Source organism: Equus quagga, unplaced genomic scaffold (assembly GCF_021613505.1).
Source record: "Equus quagga isolate Etosha38 unplaced genomic scaffold, UCLA_HA_Equagga_1.0 160575_RagTag, whole genome shotgun sequence".
In the NCBI taxonomy this organism is placed as follows: Eukaryota; Metazoa; Chordata; class Mammalia; order Perissodactyla; family Equidae; genus Equus; species Equus quagga.
Window position 1 is genome coordinate 8,180 of NW_025797121.1, and position 6,878 is coordinate 15,057.

Below are 6,878 nucleotides of genomic sequence, written 5' to 3' on the forward strand. Positions count from 1 at the left end.
GGTCCAGGGAGGGGTCTAGAGTTTCCAGGGCTCACTCTCTATTGGTGACTTTAAAACATAAGAGGAGGAATTTAAAGCACAGGAAGAGAGAAACACAAAGAAAACCAAACGAGCAGCCCAAAGGCTGCTTATGTCCAGGGGATCGAAAACAAAGGAGACTCATGGGGGGCCTGGGGAGGGGGCGGTCCCCTGGCTCTTTATCTAGCCGAGTGGCTGGCAGTTGTTTATTCCGGATAGACTTCCTTGAGCAGATGCCTCAGCAGTTAAAGGGGAAGTCAGGCACTTGCATCACAAAAGAAGAGCCCGCTCTCGGGCCACAGGACACTGCTCTGGCTCTGAGTCCAGGCAGCAGGTGGGGTCTGGGTGTTTCCTGGCTGCAGGTCAGGACCCAGCAGCCTGTGTTGCCTGCCCCCAAGGAGCCTTCCAGGCCCTCTCCCCAGGGTCCCCCAGGAACAGGAACACTGGGCGCTCTGTGATGTGAGGAGGTGTCTGTGGTGAGAGACAGGATGACTCCAGGGCATTTGGCAGCAGCTTTGGAGTACGGGGCCAGCATACTTGTGCAGCCCCACCCGCCTCCTCCCTCTGGTCCCCATCATTTCCCGTAGGTGTCATTGGGGTGGTTACAGGGTGAAGCTCCAGTGTTGTCAGGATGGCTCCTCTGCTGGCGGGCCTGTGCCCCCTTCCCAGGGAGAGAGTCAGGTCAGCTTAGCAGCCAGGACACGGCTCTTTAAGACTGAAGGATCCGTCTGTTCTCCTTGTTATCTGCAGTCCTTACCTGAGAGGACGAGGGTGTGGGAGGCCCATGGCCAGGCCTGCACTGTCCCTTTAGGAGCTGTCGCCTTTGCCTGGAGGCCCAGTTGTGTCAAGGCTCCCAGACCAGCCTCCAGGTGCCCCTGCGGCTCTCACACCACCCAGAGGTCTGGGCCTCAGGCCCTGGGCCTGCTCCAGGTTTCCAGGGTCTGATCATTTCAGCCCCTTCCTTGGGTTCCCCTCAAGGGTGTCAGCTGCTTCCTGCAGTTACCACCCCTGGGCTGCCCCAAAACAGCTGTCTGTCGATGCAAGATAACCAATAGCCATTCTTTAGATTAGAGCAATGAAGTGAGTTTTACTTGAGTCAGAGTAAGGATTATAACTGGGTAGGCCTTAAAAGTGTTCCAGGGAAGCGTCATTTTCAGTCTTACATCCATTTAGAACAAAGAACATATCTTAAACACACCGGGGATACATTTTCAAAGTTTCAAGAAGTATTTAGTTGCAAATCAGCAGATCAACATGACCCTGAAGTTAGGAAAGGGACTAATGGAGCATTACAAACAGGCCAGTACCAACAGGAGTAGGAGGGGAGTCTGCATTCTTATCTTGAGAAAGTACTTTCTTTGCTTTAACCGTTAAGCAGATGTGCAATGTCTGTTTGATAAGCCATAAGTCAGGCTTTTTAGTTCACACCAAAACAGTTTTGAACTCAAATAGTTACCCCATTACCTAAATATGTGAAAGTCTCTTGTTACGGGGGTTCCCTATCACCCATTCCTATGTCACATCCTCCCTGTGGAAATACCTAGTGTGGTTCTGTGTTCCTGCTGCACCCACACTGACCCAGAAGGCTGGCCTGTCTGCCTGAGCCAAAGCGGCACACGTGGCAGTCGGGGTGAGGGAGGGAGGGAACCTGTCCCTGGAGCCTGGCGTCGGGGGCGGTCAGTGAGGGGCAGAGACAGATGCCTGCAGGCCTGGAGGGCTGCTGCCTGTTCAGTGTCCTGAGGGCCACACTTGCCAGTGTCTATGGGACAACACTCCCACCGTGGGCCATTTCTGGCCAGCACAAGGCCCCTGCTCCTGCAGTGGAAAGCGACTGGCAGCGGCCCACCCTGGTGCAGCTCTTTGCCACGTGGCTGGTAAAGGAGACCTAAATAACCTCAATGAAAGGAACAGGAAAACGTGGTGAAAGAGTTGCCAAGTGATGTGTTTGGGTAATGATGACTTTTGTCTCATGTAATGTCAGGGATTGATAGTTTCCAGGACTTAATTTTAATCATGGCTATGTTCAGAATTGACTCACAAAATTCCTGGAAGTTGAACTCCTCTGCTACAGGCCATTTGCCAGGCCACGGGACCTGGATCTTCTTCTGAAAGTAACACGTAACATCTCAGGCTCTGTAACATCCCCATCTTCTGCCTGCATCCTGAGGTCTCCATCCCAGCCCCCTGTCCCCACCTTCCATGCTTTCTCCTGCTGCCACTGGCCTCTCTATGTCCAGGTCTCCACGTTCATTCTTTCCGTGTCCACTTCTCCCCACACAAAGAGGATGGCCGGGGCCCTGCTGTAATCTGCCCATGGGGAACTTTGCCTTCCCAGGAATGTTCAGGCCACCCCTGAGGGGGCTGGAGTTCAGGCTCCAGCTGTGTCCAGCTTTGTGCTGAACACGGAGCTGATCATGGAGAACCAGGCTGGGAATCCTTCCTTCTCCATCATCTGGTCCCAAGGGGTTGCCCCTGCAGTCCCAGGCGTGAACAGAGGGACCGGCGTTGGGAAGCAGTGGTGGACGACACAGGGTCAGGACAACCTGCCTGTTTGATCTGGAATGTTCCACTTCCATCCTCATAAGCATCGCTGCTGGGCCACCTGAAGCTCTGATTGGTGGGTCTGACACAACCCTGCTGTGATGGGCAGTTCTGCCACCAGGTCAGCTGGAGGCCCACATGGTTAGAGACAAGATGGGAAAGATTGCCTTTGCCAGATCACTGTCCACAGACCACAGCCCCAAGGTCAAGTTGATCCGTGTCTGGCATAGCAGCTATACTTGGGGCTCACCCTTGCTTGATCTGCAGTGGACCACTGTCTCCACCAGGGTCCATCTGGGTCTTGGGGCCAGAAGGGTGATCAAAATGGAGATTTCCAGTGGTGAGCACCCCTGCACCCATTAGGATTTGAGGGTGGCACTACTTTCTGCTCTTCTTCCCAGGATGGGATATTGGTTTTTATTTCAGTCCCTCTCAGGGTGGGTAGTGGGGAGTAATTCCAGACAACTCCACCCGGCCCGTCAGACTACACAGGTCTGACCCAGAAGGCTGTAGACCCAATGTGAGGATGTGCCCACCACCATTTATTTCTATTCCAGTTCACATCCAGGAAGTGGGGAACATCTGCTGGGAGGGGCCGGGGCCCCCCTGAGAGTTTTGATACTGCACAAAGGGCACAATCTACTCCCTGCAAGACAAAAGCCAATCATCAAGAGCCAAGATGGTGGCGGAGAAAGGGCATGTTATCACAGCTTGCTAGCAAGAGGGAAGATGGCTGACTAATGTCCAAAAGAACCATCTTAAGGGGGGCACAGATTCCTGAAGCAGTTATTTAGGCCAGTGGGTTATAGGGGAGGGGTTAGGAATGTTGACCCTCTGGTGTTACAGACTGGGAGTTGCCACATCAGATCCTTCAGTTTGCATTGATGATGGCTATCAGCATAGACTCTCTGTTTGGGGGGTCATCACATTCCTAAGGAACTCAAAAGAACCAAGTTATTGTCTTATCGCAGCTGAGAGGTATATGTACTAGCAGGGGTCATAAAATCCACAGAAAAGGTGGATCTCCTGGAGGGTGCAGATCCATCTGGGTTAGCTAGTCAGAGGTCATTCAAAGTTACAACATGGTCTCTTTTCTACAATATGGCTTCCCTTGTGTCACCCTTGTGTTGAGCTGGTTTCAGTTTGATTGCGTCTGGAGCCCCCACTTCCTTGGCCCCCATGTGCCCCATGTGAAAGAGGGGCCAGAATGGTGCCTTGCCAGTTGAGATATTGTGATTTTGTGATTTCTAATAAGAAAAGTGCATTGGTCTTCATCCCATTTCTGGCACAGAACTAAAACCCTTGGCATGTCCCATGATGACAGCAGAAAGGTGTTTTCTGCCATGTTAAGGAGGTGACTGGACCCCCTCCGGATGGGGCTGCAGGAGAACCGACCACGTGGTTAGAGGGCTGGGGCTGTCAGCCTGCCCCACCTCCACCTCTGGGGAGGGGAGAGGGGATGCAGGTCACCAAAGCGACGATTTCATCAACTGTGCCCATGATGAGGCTTCCATAGAAACCCTCAGGAAGGGGCTCAGAGAGCTCCCAGGTTGGTGCTCGTGGTGCACGTGGAAAGTGGGGAGGCAAGGCACCCCGAGAGGGCATTGAGGCTCCTCGCTCCTTCCCCACACCCTGCCCTGTGCACTCTTCCGGCTGGCTGGTCCTGAGTTACAACCTTTTATTATGAACCAGTGATTATGAGTAAATGTTTCTGAGTTCCGGGAGCCGCTCTAGCAACTTAATTGAACCTGAGGAGGGGGTTGTGGGAACCTCTGCTTCAAAGCCACTCCATCAGAAGTACAGATGACAACCTGGACTTGTGGCTGGAGTCTGAAGCTGGGGGCAGGCTTGTAGGACGGAGCCCTTCACCTGTGGGATCTGACGCTATCTCCAGGTAGACAGTGTCAGAGCCGAGTTGAACTGCAGGACACCCAGCTGGTGTCTGAGAGTTGCTTGCTATAGTGTGGAAAGTCCTTTTCCCCCATGACAAATGGGAATTGGGTCCAGGAACCTAATTCAGAAATTGATCTGAGACCAACAGTCCCTAATAACAAATAAAAATGGCAAGCAATAGGATATATTGGAGTAGATGAGGAAGCCATTTGGTGTAAAACTAATTCGGCGTGACTTTGTTTTTCCAAAAGGGCCTGACGTGGCCATTGGGCATGCATTGTATATCTGCTTTAAGCATTTGCTATGTCCCACAGACAAAAACAAATGGCCTTAAGATAAAGGTGCAACTTCCCCCACATTGGCATTTCCTTAAGGATGAGCATCTCTCCCTAGGCTAGGATTACTGTGCTCACCTGTGACCACCCAGCTTGAGGCAGCAGGCCTGCTCCCTGTTGTGTCCCCCGAGACAGCAGAGCTACCACCTGCTGTGTCCATCAATCGCTGTGCAGACAGAGCGGTCTCGTGACTATTGTAAAAGGGACATTTCAATCACACGTGATACATGCTCTCTGATGGTATACAACCACTCTGTACACCCCATTTCTTCGGTGCCCTTCCTCCCTTGGGGAAAGAAGGCCCCAGGCTATATGGTCCTCACATTTGGCTCACCCCAATTTTGATTTATAGATTGATTATAGATTATTTGCGTCGACACGAAGGCATTGTTAAAAAGAGACAACAGGCCCAAAGTGGAGCCACTAAAGCTAAGCCCCCACCAGCAAACTAAGACTAGGCACGTAGCCGCAGTGCAGCCTCATCCCCCAGGACAGTGACCTTAACCAGCCAGTCTGGAACTTCCTGATCAGCCCTAGTGAGGGAGTCAGCCTGGTACACCCCTGCCGTCCCCCAAGGAAGGTGACCTTGGCTTGAACAATCCTCTCTGCTGGTAACTTCCTTATCCCACCCGCTTGTGTCCATAAGTCTGTCATTATGTGCAGCTCTTCAGTGTTCTTTTCTTTTTGCTAGACAGGATGCTGCCCGACTCATGAATCATTGAATAAAGCCAATAGGATCTTTAAATTTTACTCAGTTGAATTTTATTTTTTAACATTGTCTACTATTCCCCTCTCCTCAGGGCCCATTATGCCTGGCCGTGGAGAGGCCAGTGGTTAGCAGAAGAAGCAGTGAAAGGTGGGGACCAGGAGTTGCGGTGGAGGTCTGAGGACTCAGGCAGAGGACAGAGAGCAAAGCTTCAGCTATCACATGCGTAGGGCAGGAAGAACAATTTCTTTACCCATTGGTCCTTCTGGCTGCCTAAGAATTACATTGACATGAGAAAGAATAACAGGAGAAAATTGAACAAAGTTTAATAACATGCATACATGGGAGAAATCCAGAAAAACTGAGTAACTCACCAAGAAGGCTGAAGCCACTACCTTAAATCCCGTCTTCAGCTAATGACAAAGGAGGATGCTGTGGGGCAGTGGTTTGGGACTTCAAAGGGGAGGAAAGTAATTTACATGGAGGTGGAAAAGCAAATGTGTGGTAAATAAATGATTACCATTCCTAGAGAAGACAGTGGTACACAGGGAGGACTTGGATTAAATGGGCCTTACTAAGTTCCTCCTCATTTACCACACCTGTGTCATATGATACTGTAGTTATCTATGGTGAGAGCTGCTTCCTGGGACAGGCCTTCTATCTTAAATTCTTTTAGGCAGTTAGGGGGAAGGTCAATGTTTCTTCTTGAGTCTTTGTTCTTAAAAATAATCAAGCCAAAGAGATACATTTTGGGGTGAAAAATTCTGATCCCCCACAATCCTGCCTTAGGAAATTCAAGAAGTTTCACAGTCCAGAAGCTGAGATGATAGATTGCTCCATACACTAAACACTAGTCTCTTAGTGCCGATAATAGTTCAGTCCAGTTAAATTCATTTCAGGAGGCAGTGATGCAGGTGTGCTCCCAAACTTAGGCCTCTAATTTGTATGCAAGAAATCAAGTATTTAATAAGAAGCATTTCTATGAAAACAAAAGAAAAACAAAGGTTAATGGTGAAGCAAATTATAAACCCATTCCTGAGCCCAGGAGACAGCCAGTCAAGAAGATTTCTATATGTTAGGGTTGAAGCATCTTTTGCAGCTTGAAATGTCTCTGATGATGTCATTGGATGTTCATGTATCTTTTTGAGTATCTTATACAGCAAGAGGTGTGAAGATTGTCTGAACATGGGTGCTGTGATTTCTCTTAAGTTTGTATCAAGTTGTCCAGCTTCAGTTTGCAGGGCTGTGGGGAAGAGCAGTTTCAGTTCTCAATGATTCCAAATAAAAAAGATGGAAAAAAATTGAAAACATTAGTTTGGAGATTTCCAGTACAGTTTACAGGTAGAAAACAAAGACCTCAAAGACAATTAACAGAAGTAGACTCT